General features: G+C 43.2%; 1 protein-coding gene across 1 annotated transcript in view; it reads left to right on the top strand.

The window, feature by feature from the left end:
* ZFHX3 (zinc finger homeobox 3) overlaps window positions 1-14,182 on the top strand; it is a 222,878-nt gene that overhangs the window by 88,684 nt on the left and 120,012 nt on the right. The window lies entirely within an intron of this gene.

The following is a 14,182-nucleotide window of genomic DNA, read 5'->3' as shown; positions in this document are numbered from 1 at the left end:
TCTCTCTCCTTTCAGTCCATCTTCCACATAGCAGCCAAGACAGTCTTCCCAAGGCACAGGCCTAACTGTGCTTCTCCTCTGCCTAAGAACCTCTTCTGTTGCCTCAGGGACACAAGATCTGGAAATTTAAGGCCCTGCATGATCTCGTTCCAGCTGTATCTCATCCCATTTTCCTTCACTTACTGTCTGTTCCAGCCCTGTTGGTCTTCTCCATACTTGCAAATCTCAACATTCTATCTCTGCTTCTCAGAAGCTTTCTCTTGCTTCAAGGCCCATCTCAGGTACTGCCTGGAGGCCTTCCCTGTTCCCTCACCCCACCCACTCCAGCCATTACTATTTTCTCCTTCTTTAATTTTCATTATGTTGCCCTATTTCTGTACATATATTTCCTCAGTAGAGTGTCAGGTTCTCTAGGGCAGGGGCCATCAGTTGTTTTGCTTTGTGTGCCCAAGTGCCCAGGACTGTTCTTTACGTGGAGTACATGGTTGGTAGGTGTTAAATGAATTGAATCCCAGATTATCGCAAGGGAATATGCTCCCTCTCCCTAAAGTCATGGCTTGCCCTTTGTCAGACCTATTATGGCACTCAACTAGTAATGAAGATGGTGTTTGATTTTAGGGAGAAGAGGGATACTTCTAACCTGTGTTATAGGATGAGAACAAGATCCTTGGACTTGGAGCTCTGGGCCTGTGTCTTCTTAATGGTTCTGACACCCTAAACAAATCATGGGACCTCCTCTGTGAAATTAGGTTACTTACCCTGCCCTCTGGGGTCATCCAGGCATTAAATGAGATAAGGCATCAAAGTCAACATTGTCATGTGCTATATCATTTTAAGGTCACATTCCTAAAATATACCATGAGGGCACAAAGTTTGGAATCAAAAGATGTAGGTTCAGAATTGGCTCTGTGAACTTAGACAATCACTTAATCACTCAGGGTCCTTATCTGTAAAACAAGATTCTTTGGTTCCTTCCCATTCTAGACATGTGATCCTGAAAGGGGTTCCCCAACTTCTCTCAAGCTTTTGTTCTCCCTCTTCCTGACTTTTCCCTAAACTTTGAACCATTAGTCCATGACATGCTCAATTCTTAGAAACTTGGGAGAAGAATACGAAGGCAGAATCTTGGGCAGATGGTATTCTGGTAGAGGGAGATGTGGGAGCCTGGTCACTGGGTGAACCATTTGTTCAGAGCACCGGAGATTCATCCCACATGAAGGAGTTGTTTGGGGGTATTGAGTAAGGGCAACTATAAGAAAACAAATTCTTTTAAAATATTTTTAAAGTTTCATTTAATTTTTTTTTCAAATTTATTATTTATCTTAAGCTTAAATCTTTATTTTAATTTTCTTGAAAACATTTTTTGGAAATAATTCTTGAAGAACTTGTTGTCTTCGGGTCCAGAAGGTATCCTAGAGAGGAAAGAGTGTATCTCTGTAGGCATGGCCATCTTTTTCTCTTTCTTCCTCTTTTCCCCTTTTCCCCTTTAGCAATTTTAGTTATTCCCAATTTCCCTTTTAGCAACTGAACTTCTTCACGTATTTAGTTCTTTGGAATTATGTGTATGTGGGGGCAAGGACAAGGTCTGTGCTGTATTGCTCAAAATATTCTTGAATCATAACTCTGATGTTTATGAGTAAGAGGGTTTAATGAGGTTTCACCGTGTAGGGGGAGTTGCCACCAAGCCTGTAATTAGACAAATTTCCTTCCCAATGGCATGGTTGCTTGAATAACCTGACATCATAACATGTTAGTAATAATCCTGCATTCACCTTTTAGCTCAGAACAGCTCATCCTTTTAGGAACAAGAACTCTTAGGTGGCATTCATGACCACCACACAATGAGTCAGGATCATGATGTGTTTGTTTTGGAGGATCTTTTTTTTTTTTTTGGTTGGCCTGTGACAGGAGGAGGAAAGGGTGGGAATATAGTGACGGATATAGTTAGGAAACAGAAGTCAGATCTCAAAGGTTTCTTGGCCAGATTCTAAGACTTTATTTCTAGAATTTAGCTCACTCACTCCAATCACTATGTTGGCTGACATGTCCACAGTTGTTCAGCAAGTATTAATTAGTCTCAAAAAATATTCTTATACTTACCAATATAAGAAAAGCTTTTCTGTGGACAACTTTTATTCCCCACTTAGTTTCCAGGTTCCCTAATCTGAATTATCTAAGGAGGGAAATAGAACTTGGTACGTACTTCCACGCTGTCCTTAGCACAAACAGGACCCACCCCCACCCACCCGCCAACTGCCAGGCACCTCAAGGAATCAATTTCAAACTTAGCTCACCTAGTATGATATACCGAGGCAAAATGGATTTTTTCCAAAATTTCCCCATTAACTTGATGTCACTATTTATTACTGCAGTACTGCCAAACAAACAAAAATTGCTTAAATTTGGGAAAATATCATGGCTTCAGATTTGCTATTAGCCTCTCTTCTTGACCAAATTTGCATCTCTGGCAACAATTCTTTATCTTAAACCAAGAAAGAGAATGTAACTGTCTACCTAGAGTAGCTTTCCTAGTTTTCTGTGAAAGAATAACTGTGGGTGAGGGAGAGCTGGGAGAATATATGAAATGTACTTTGGGGCCCACCCAGATTCTTTGTACCATATTCTTCCGACCAAAATCATGTGTGCTGCCTTTCCTCTTTCATACTCCGCTTCTCTTACCAATTTCTTTACTGTGGAAGATGATATTTTTTTCAAATGGCCGTTTGATTTTTTTCTTCCTTAGTTACATAAGTCTTAATCTGTTACCAGTTTCAAGGGGGAGGAATGGAATTTCTGTAGTTTCAAATGTGTCCTTGAAAGCAAGTTGTAGATATTTTGTAGTTTGTAGTGTTTTTTCTTTTTTTAAATTCAATCTCACAATCTTTTGTGTGTGTATTAACATAAGAGATTATGGTTGCTCAGAGAATTCTGAAATTGAGCTCTAGCTTAGTCTTTTTTTTTTTAAAGGAAAAGCCCACCACCTTCAGTCAGTTGTGTGATTTTTCTTGGAACTGTGCTATCTGTTGTGGTTAGACTTTTGTCCAGAATTAGACTTTATAAAGTCAGAGGGCAGCGTATGAGTTTCTGTTCCACCTGTTCCTGCCTACAAAGTTGATAACCTTTTTCATTGATTTTAATTTCAATTCTGGAAGCAGTCTTTCCTTGAAGGTAGCCTAATATTTGAGGTCAGTTTATTATTTCCTTTCATATCATTATCCTTTTAGGTCATGGAAGGAAAGAGTATTCCCTCTGCTGGGGCCTTCTAGCAAAGGGGATGCTGTATGCCACGTTAGAGATCCCATCCCCCTGGTGGCCATGATTGTTTCAGCAGTGCTGTTAGTCCTTGCCAAATCCCCAGCCATCTTCCCCCAACACATAAAGCCATTGTTGCAGGTCCTTGCATGTGAAGAAAGAAGGTTTTCTGGAAGGAGTCACTAAACAAAGCCAACAATGCTCAAAGAAACCTTTGTTGGGACAGGAAAAGGGTCAGAACATAGTGTCAGCTGAGAATCTTTGGCCATGTTTTTTTCTTGCCTCACCAAGCCTAGCCACAGTGCCACTGAGTCCTTCTTGTCAGTCCAGATCAAGGAAGCTGCCAGTCATAGAGTCAGGTCACTCTGCCTGTGAAACTGAACATTCTTAGTATCCGTTCAGATAATTTGCGGTGGTTAGATTTTCAGTAGGAAGCCAGAACACATTGGCCTCCCTGTATAATTTGTAGAAATACATGGCCCCTACCCTCAGTGGACTTTCAATTTGAGATGAACCATAACCCACTGGGTATTATAAACAGCATTTTGCTGGGTGATTAAAGAAGGGTATTGGAATTGAGCTTTTATTATATGATGTTACCTGTTATAGTGCCGAATTCTCTATGGTATGAGTCGGTCTTGGACCCCATCCAGAGGGCTTCGGTTACTGGAAATACCAGAATGACCTTGTGTAATTCATTTCTACCTAGCACATGGTCTTGTGACAAGGACCCCAGGGTTGGTGTTAGAAAAACAACTAGGTTTAAAGTTCTTTACTCTTAAGCAATTGTGTGTGTATGTGTGTGCGTGTGTGTGTGTGCGTGTGCGTGTGTGTATGTGTGTATGTGTGTTGGGCAGGATTTTTCCAGAAAAGCATTTATAAGACTAGGGAAAAAAAAGTTGTACTTTTCAGGACCATTGTTCTTTAATTTTAGTTGTTTTTTAACTTGTGAAATATGGTTAAAATGATTAGCAATGACACCTTCAGGAGCAGAGCCTCAAGTGTAAACATAATATGGAACAGCCAGTAGGAGGAAACCAATACCCAGAATGTATGCCATTGTAGGGGTGACATCGCAAGCTGGCAGTAGTCGGGCCACTTACTGGGCCAGGGAAGGTGACAGGGTCCTATTGGTATTTAACTACCCATTTATAATACACTACCTCCCCCTCCCAGTTCTTCCCACAGAGAGGGCCATGCCAACATCCCCATCTGTCTTGTCCTAAGAATGACTCTGATGGGCAGGAGAAAGAGAGAAGGGGGGAGGAAGGAAAGGAAAGAGAAAGAAAGGAAAGAAGGAGGGAGGGAAGGAAGGAAGGAAGGAAGGAAGGAAGGAAGGAAGGAAGGAAAGCTAAGAACTGTAGAAGTTCAAAGGCTAACAACTTGCTAGTTGCTTAGAGTTGCAAGAATTTGCTTGCTTTACCCACATCACCCTCATCGAATGAGATAGACTTGTGTTGAGTGTCTTGTGACTGGCCCACCACATCTTGTCTCTCTTGTGGTACTTTTACCATGTCCAAGGCCTGGTAGATCGTGGGTACCTTGGTTGCCCATTCCCATCATTATCAAGGTGTTTTACTCTGGTCCTAGCTTAGAGTCTGGACATATGCACTCTCTCAAGCCTTATAGAAAGTTTGATCACTTAGGAAAATTGTGAAGCAGGAGGACAGAACATGGAACAAAAGGCCAAAGGTGAGGAAGGGGAAAAGGTAGAGAGAAGGGAAGAAGTGCCAGATTGAGAGGATGAAAGGAAAGGTGAATGTTGGAGAATGCTCCAGGGCTTTTCTTGTGTCTTGTAGAAATAACAATAATAATGATGATAATAATAATAGCTAACACTGGACATTTTTTACATGTATTTTCATGGAGGCCTCAGAACAATCCTTTCGTGTGGGACTGGCTTCAGGTATAAGGACCATTTTGCAGAAGGTGATAGGATCCCAGATTTAGACCTTAAAGAGGCCACTCAGACCAACCCCTTTGTTTTCACGGATGGAAAAACAGGCCCAGGAGATGAATTAAAGTGACTAGCAGGAAGCAATTGACAGAGGCAGAATTTGAACTCAGGTCTTTTGACTCTAAATCCACTGCTGTTTTCCACTGACTTGCCCATGGTTACACAGCTAGTGAGTATTCAGAGCAGGACTCCAACCCAAGGCGTTCTGACTTCAGGTCTGTCCTACCTGTCTTTGTAGGGAAAATAAAAAAGTGAATCAGGAGATGAGGATCAAGCAGAATTAGTAAGAAACCTCTTGTTTCCTCATGTCATGAAGATGGGTGATCTTTTTGGTGTTTGTACTGGTTGATACATTATAGAAGAAAATTTGAATAAAGGTGGTAGCTGCCTTTCCCTTTCCTTTCACACAGAAATGGACCTACTCAGGGGTGAGACAGTGTATGTAGTTTTCATAATTTCATTAAACTTATTTGTTTGATTACTTAACAAATTAAGAACAGGTTACCTAGATCCTGAGCTATGAAAAATCAGCCCATGTAGTTTGTAACTTGCAATTTGGCCTGTGATAACAATGGCCATCACTATCCTGCCCATGTAGATCAAGGATCGACTCTGTTAAGCAACCAAGAAAAGTTTTTCCTTGCTATCTTGTCACTTAACGTGAAGAGCCAAAAGGGCTTTTTTTTCTTTTTTTACTTTTAGAAAAATATCTTCTTGACTAGAGTGGAAAATAAAATACCAAGAAAGGGAAAATAGCTCCTGGCACAGTCCATGTATTAAGATAACTAAACCCACTTCACTTAACTTCCGGTCCCTCTCAATTCTTCTGCTCCCAGTGCCCCAACCCAATTTTCAGGGCCTATGATCTTCATGCCAAACCCTGCAGAATTTGTTGACGTCTCAGATTACGCTGTTTATTTTCCACCCAGGATTTCATTTCATTATTTGATTGTAGACCCAAAGAAAACTCATTGCTACAATTTGTTATTCTGGTGAGATCTCCAAATGCCTGGTTTCCAGAAGTCATTATCCCATCCTGGAAGGCTGGTGCCCCAGGTATCACCTTAACCTCCGCCCAGGGCTTTAACAAACAGACATGATCTCATTACTTACTGCAGTTGGATTCTGCCTCAAACCCAAGAAGAGTAAAAGATATCCTGGTATCACAGAAGACCTGTTTTCTTCAGAATCCTCAGGATGTGTTTACTTGGTAGTAGATGGGCAATGGGTAACAACACTGCTTTTGATCATTTCTGTGAGATTGTATTTTTGGCCTGGGTGGGAGAGAACTCATCAGTAACCCTCTGAAGACAGCCCCCTGTTTTGCTGTGTCTTCTCCCTGACTGTGATCCTTGGCCCCTCCAAACCGTGAGGACAACATTAAGACCCCACTTGCAGGAACATTTTTGGTCTAGATGACATCCCTCAAATGTAGGAACATAACTAATGATGCACAGCTAACTAGCCTGGGTCCTAGGAGGAAGTGAGTGTATTAAAAATAAATAAATAAGTAAAACAGCCAATAGCAACTCATTTTGGTTTCTTTAGGGGATAACACACATACACACGCACACGCACGCGTACAGAGGCAGCAGGTTGTTTCCTTCCAGCAGAGGACAGATTATCTTTAAAGGATATGAAAGGTTTAATCATTTTAATTTTGTTTTTATTAAAGTTTATCATAACTTTTTTTCTGCGTGCCCCAGTAGAGCAGAAGGGGGAAGTGCAGGAGGTAACATAAATATATACAAACCCCCAAGCATTTGGTTAATAAAATTCTCTAAGGGGAGGTGCTTGGTAGAAAGGAAGTGGTTAGATAGCTCGGTACGGGAGACAGACCAAAGGCTTGCTGGAGTGTCACAGAGATGGGGCAGGGAGCTCTTCACCATCCTCCCCCCCCCCCCCAGTCAGCTCCAGCAGACACTTGTCAACTACAAGTCATGTCTTTCATTAAACAGAAAGAGAGGAAGCTCTGACTGTTAACTTATTCCACGGCATTTTTCCTATTAGAGAGGATCTTTAAGTCTTTATGCAGCTGCGAAAGTACAATCAGGAGCAAAACTGGGCTTGGTCGCTTCTAACTAGGCTTTCCCCTGCACTTCAGAATACTCTGTTATCTGTTTGAACCCAGATATTTGAAAAGGAATTCTTTTGGTGGTCATCTCTGAAGTCTGACATCATTCTTTTCTCTGAGGCGGGAGGGTTGAGACAGTTGTGGCCTTTAGCTCTTAAAGAAAAAAACTCGGTCAACTTTGGTTATCAACTTACCAGAACCCAGCTGACTGGAACTCCTGATTAACGGGAACTTTTTGGCCATATTCCATGTTTAGGAAAAATAAGCGACTCTCATTGAGAATTTCTTTGAGAAAGAATTATCCCAGGTGTGTCCTGGGGCTGATACACATTCAGTTCCATCTCCTACAACTACAAAAAAAGAATGAGAATTGATGTTTCCAATGATGTCTCTGAAGTATGGCGAGATTCTGAGTCGCCTAAAATAAAACCCCAGCCATGTCCCTGTGCTGTACTTACAAAGGCAGGAAAGTGGATGTCCGCATTCTAGAAACATTTCTTCCTACCCTCCACAGCACGAGCGAGCTTAACAACAACTCCCCATTCTCCAGGTGTTTTGGTTTTAGTGAAGTCTGCATTAATGGTCCCTAGGTATAGTGATTCTCTTTGCCCATTATAGAGGTGGAGACTTTCTTTTGACAACTTGTATCTCTAATTTCCTTAGTCAAATGGGACAGGCCATTGTAATGTACATGCCAAGCAAGCCAATCCCAGGACCTTATGCGGGCTTGATACAGATCTCTTGGTAGTTTACCTTGGAATTTCAGTCTCTTCCCACTTCTCCCATATGGGTCCTAGAACTGTAGAACCCAGGGCTTCTGGACTATAACAAATGGTGCAGAGAAGTCCCAGAATTATCTGGTTGGATTTGAGGACTGCCTATGGAGTTAGAGTCAGGCCTGAGATCATTCCACAGTCACTCCTTGAGAGCTTCCCTGAGGCTGCACCAAGGTGCTGTGCCCAGCCAGAAGGGTGCCAGGTCAGAAGAGGTACCAGACAGCTGGCATTTCTTTTTTTTTTTTTTTTTAAGCAATCGGGGTTAAGTAACTTGCTCCAGGTTACACGGCCAGTTATTTCTGGGTGTGGTGCTGAGTATCTGAGCCCGGGTTTGATCCAGGTCATCCCGACACTGGAGCCAGTGCTCTTACTCGCTGTGCTACCTGGCCGCCCCTAAGCAATCGGGGTTAAGTAACTTGCTCAAGGTTACACGGCCAGGTGTTTTTGGGTGGTTGCTAAGTGTCTGAGCCTGGGATTCGCTCTCCAGGTCTTCTCAACACTGGAGCCAGTGCTCTTACTCGCTGTGCTACCTGGCCGCCCCACAGCTGGCATTTCTTTAGCCTCTGAGGAAACACTAAAATGTGAGGCTTCTAATCAGACCAACACATTAGACTCAGTCTTTCTCTTATGTCAGATGGGTGTGTGTTGTTACAGTTGTGCAAAAATTCGAGATTAAAGGAAACACGGGCACTTGTTACCCTTTGGGGTCCTGTGTGTGTTGTTGATGAATCAGTCCTGTGCTACAATGGAAGGGATTTTTCATGTTTTCTCTCTGATAACTACCTGGCATCAAGGCCATAGCTCAGACAGTAAATCTTATCAGGTTTGGCCACTTTATTAGGAGGCTAAGCTGTATGCCCTCAGGTAAATTCCTTTTCCTTTTATGTTTTGTTTGCTATAGATTTACTTTCTTTTCACTGAGTTCCACCTTCTCCAGGGAGAATTATCCAAGAATACCAGGTCACACTGTTTTCTCCCCATCTTGAGTTTCTGAACTCTGTCCCTGTTCTTACCCTGCCCCACTGGTCTCCATATCACTGTCTCAAATTCCTAAAATGGGTACCTTCCCAGCTACCCCATTTCTTTGGATGAACCTTTGGAGGGACAACCACAGACACCTTCCTTCACTTCCCCTGCCTCTCAATAAATCCTTCCTGCTATTTGCATTGGTGAAAGTACTTTCTTCCTCTTCCAACTTCCTCCAACCCTCTGCCTAGCACTTTTATTTTCTCATAGTCCCTTACATCAGAATATTAGGTTTTTTTGCATCTGTATCCTTTCTGCTCCTCCCCCACTAGATTATATAACAAACACAACAACATACAAGCAGAAGTTCTAATCCTAATAGATTGTAAGCCCCTTGAGAGCTCGGTTCACCATTATTCTTTTTGTGTCACCAGCTTTGATACAAGGCACCAGTAGCATGGGGCCTGATGCATAGCGGGTGCTTAACATGTCTGAGTCGTATTGTTTTCATTGAGTGTAGCGCTTGAACCCCCAAAATTGATCATTTGTGGTCTTGTGCGTATTATAGCGGTATATGGCAACATTCTGTATCCTGGGCTGCATCATGTTCAACATTCTGTCAGTACCTTGAGGAAAGACATAAATGGCATGTTTATGAAATTTGCAGGTGATACCAATCTGGAAGGACTAGCTAATGCTTGACAATAGAATGAGAATCCCCAAAGATCTCAACAGCCTGGAACTAGGAACCAAATCTAATGAGATAAAACTTCACAGGTATGGATGTCAAGTCCTGTGTGTGAATTTAAAAAAAAATCAATTGGGCAAGTGTGGGACAGGAGAAGCCTTGGTTAATAGATGATGGGCAGAAGGTCAATATGAGTCAATGATGTAACATACCAACCCAAAAAAGCTAATGCTGCCCTAGGCTTGATGAACAAAAGTGTAGTGTCCTGAGCAGGGAAGCATTAGCTCCATTCTATTCATGTCAAAGAGAGATTAGACTTAAATTACGGGCCCCCAGTGGTCAAAACTAGGACCTGGAACAAGTTACAGTGAGAGTATTAGACCACAGCATAAGGGAAAGGCCAGTGATCTCAGCTGCCTCAAAGTGGAGGAAACGATTTAATTAAGCAGTGATGAGTTCCCCGTCACAGGAGATCTTTGAGCAGAGAATGGGAAACTGCTCTAGGACTCTGTGAAAGACATTCCTGCTTAGGTATCATTTGGCCTTAACCTCCAAGGGCCCTTTTGACGCTAAGATTCTTTTATGTCTTTCTTTGATCAAGCTGTGTCTTCAAAGACCAAGTGTAGTTCAGAGCCTCCTTCAAAGAGAGGGGTGGGCAGATGGATAAATCTTCTTAAAAGGGCTGATGAGAATGAAAGGTCTAGAAACCAGGTCATGTGGTTAAAGGAACATTGGTGGATAAGGGAAAACTTGAGATGTGTTTTCTTCAGGTTTTACTGAGTGGAAGAAGGGATTCCAGGGGTGGGGAACCTACGGCCTCAAGGCCACATGTGGCCCTCTAGATCCTCAAGTGTGGCCTTCTGACTGAATCTAAATTTCACAGAACAGATCTGCACTTGAGGACCTAGAGGGTCACATGTGGCCTTAAAGCCACAAGTTCCCCACCCCTGGATTAGATTTAGTGTATGTCCAGGAGAGACAAGATAGAACCAGTAGGTAAAAGTTAGAACAGGCCTGAGTTTGGCCCAACATAGAGTTAGGATGGCTTGCAAATACAGTGAGCTATCTTGTGAAGTCACAGTTCCCCATCACTAAAAATGTCCAGGGAATTGTATGAACTGTGTGGGAAATCCGTTCTACCTGCAGCTCCCACCCCTAGGAACCTATGATTAATATGGAAATCATGATATACCTAAGACTCTCCCTGCTCTGGGTAAATCTCATCTCACCGATATGACTAAGACCATTAAGGGTAGTGACTGTTGTTATTTATTCATCCATTCGTTTAGGTCCACAGTGCTGTGTATGCTGGAGAAACCCTAATCAGTAATTGGCAAAGTATAGGAAGAAAAGCAGACTTACAGAAAAATTGGCGTTGGTGGTAGTTGCTGCATGGGCCCTGTGATATTTCCTGCATGTTAGAGCCTTCCATCTTCTAATGAGTGGACTCATCTGATAAAAGTTATTTTTTTAGATTTGAAAACATGATTGTATTTTGTGCTGCTTGTGACATGGAGCTGTGATGGTGCCAGCTTTTGGTTCTTCATAAAATGGAATTAGAGGTGAAGTAGAGATAGCTATCTTTCAGAATGGAAAAACAGTCGAGCACTGATGCTTTCAGAGGTCCCAGAAGTGGAACCAGGGAATGCTAGCTCCATCCATGCAGATGGGTTAAGGATTGGTTCTGCACCCTGTCATTGGTCTTTGACTGATCCTTGAAATATCCCCCACCTGAGGAAGAGTCCTCTGCCAGAGCAATCAGGTTCTTAAGTTCTTGGTGAAAGCTAAAATGAAAGGGATTGGAGTGCCCTTGGGGCAGGACTGGGAAAAAACAACTGCAGAAGATGAAAGATGGCATTTGAGCCGAGCCTTAGAGAAATCCCAGGAACCTGAATGGCTGAGGTGAGGGGTCAGGGCTTTCCAGGCTTGATGGACAGCCCATGCAGAAACACCCAGTCAGCAGGCGGAGTGTCATGGAAGGTGGATCATAGTGTGCAAACAGGGTCACAATATGTGAGGAGGCAGGATAAGTGGGTAGGGGCTGGGTTGTGACACATTTTATCCTGGACGAAGTAGGCGTCTGCTGGAGTTCGAGGAGAGAGGTGACATGGTCATAATCTGACCTTCAGGAAAGCTATTTTGGTAGCCGAGTAGAGAATGACCTGGAATAGAGAGATCCTTGAGACAGGAAGACCAGAGTGAAGGCTCTTCCAGTGGTCTAGGCGAGAGGTGATGGGTGTCTCCACTAGGTCGGAAGCTGTGTGAGTAGAGAAGAATATATAAGAGATTGCAGAGGTAGAAACGACAAGACCCAATAGGACATTGTGTGGAGTGAGTGAGGAGATGAGGGTGATAGTGAGGTTGTGAGTCTTGGCGCCCTTAACACTAACAGGAAAATTCAGATGAGGAGAGAGATCCTGAGTTCTGGCTCAGCTGTCTTCGTTTTCAATACCTACGACACATCCATTTTTGGATGTCCAGAAAACAATTCTGCACTAGGTGTCACATTGCTCTGAGACTCCTCTCATTTTGGGGGGTTTCCCACCTCATCAGAGCCATTCTTTTCCTCTGGGAGAGATCACAGAACAGACTTACTTTATAAAAAGCAATGGACTCCTCCCATTTGTCTGCTAAGCCCTGGGAGCCACTTCGGATTTTCCACATTCTGCACCATGTCATTTTCCTATAGTCCCTGGGCAATAAAAATATTTGTCTGGATTTTAGTGCCTAAAATGGGAGTGAGCAGCATAAGCTTGTAGATGTGTCTTCAGAATGCACAGCCCCACAGGTGGCTTCCAAAGCAAATACTGGAAGCTTGACCAACAGGTTCTTAGCAGGTTTTTGTTCTGAGGGCTTACAGTGTATCTGTGAGTTGGAAAAATGCATGGCTGCCATGTAAAGATGGCTCATTGAGCTTGTCTTCAGTGATGTGTTGTTTTCTGTGTCTAGTTCTTTAAAGAAAAATAACGAAAGTAACAGTTTGACATCCTGTGGCTTGCACCCAGATTATTGTTTATTCCAGGACTCAGTCTGGCTACGACTCATTTCAAACAGCTAATGTCCACACTGGGCATTCTACATAACATCTTTTTCAGAGTTGGCATCTAATCTAGGAGCAGGGGTGGGAAACCTTCTAGATGCGGCCCTTTGACTGAGTCCAGGTTTTACAGAACAAATCCTTTTATGAAGGGGATTTGTTCTGTAAAGTTTGGAGTCAGTCAAAGGTCCACATTTGAGGACCTAGAGGGCCACAGGTTCTCCACCCCTGGCTGAGAGCAGTGCTCTTAATAAGAGGCTTTGCCACTTGTGTCTAGACACAGTCAGGTAGTTCTAGACAAGGTTGTCAAGCCAAAGGCCAGGCGTGAAGTAGCCTTTTGAGGAGTTTGTGATCCTCTAAGTCAGGTGTCTAGGCACCTAGGTGACACAGTGGATAGAGTGCCCATCCTGGATTCAAGAAGACCCGAGTTCAGGTGTGACCTCAGACACTTACTAGCTGTGTAATTCTAGGCAAGTTACTTCAACCTGTTTGCCTCAGTTTCCTCATCTATAAAATGAGCTAGAGGGGGAAATAACAAACCATTCCAATATCTTTGCCAAGAAAAGCCCGGACGAGACTGCAAACGACTGAAGCCTAACAAAGTCAGGCATCGGCTTTGGAAGGGACCTCAGTGGCCATCTATCTAGTTCAGCCCATGCCCCTGATCAAGAATTTCCTCTACAGCATACCTGACAAATGGCCACAAGCATTTACCTAAAGTGCATTAGCGAAGGGGCAATCACAGCCTCCCAAGAAAGGCTACTATTTTACCTTTGGAGAGATGTAATTGGCAGGAAACTTTTCCTCATATCAAGCCTGGATGGGCTTCTTTTCAGTTTCTTCCTTTTTTTCCTTCTTCTGTTCTTTGGGACCAAGCAGAATGAGTCTAATTTTCCTGCCACTGAAAACCCTTCAGATATTTGAAGATGACTCTCATCCTTCACAGTCTTTGTGCCCCTTCCCCTTCACAATAAAACCTTCAAGCTTTAACTTTAGTCTTCGAGTTAAAACTTCCAAGTTCCTTCAACCATTGTTCCTGTGGCATGAACTGGAGAACCTTTCTCGTCTTGTTCTGTCTCCTCTGTGCCTTTCTTAAAATGCAGTGCCTCAGACCAAGAACAGCAGACCACATGCCCCCGCCTGAGCAGGGCAGAGGACGCTGGGGCTGCAAGACCAGGTGGGGAAGTCTCTGGTCCATCTCTCTTGTTTTATAGAGGAGGTGGCTGAGCCTTGGGAGAAGTTCAGTGATTTGCTCAAGATCAGATAGAAAGTGGAAGAGCAAGGATTCAAATCTAGGTCCTGTGACTCCAAACTCAGCACCTTCCATTTGTCCATTCTTTCTCTCTCCTCTTGTCTCTGTCTGTCTGTCTGTCTCTGTCTGTCTGTCTCTCTGTCTGTCTCTCTCTCTCTCTCTCTCTCTCTCTCTCTCTCT

The sequence above is a fragment of the Petaurus breviceps genome, unplaced genomic scaffold (assembly GCF_028583685.1).
Source record: "Petaurus breviceps papuanus isolate PSGF00001 unplaced genomic scaffold, PetGlider_PUasm1.0 176, whole genome shotgun sequence".
NCBI classification, from domain to species: domain Eukaryota; kingdom Metazoa; phylum Chordata; class Mammalia; order Diprotodontia; family Petauridae; genus Petaurus; species Petaurus breviceps.
This window is presented reverse-complemented; position numbering and strand designations above follow the sequence as displayed.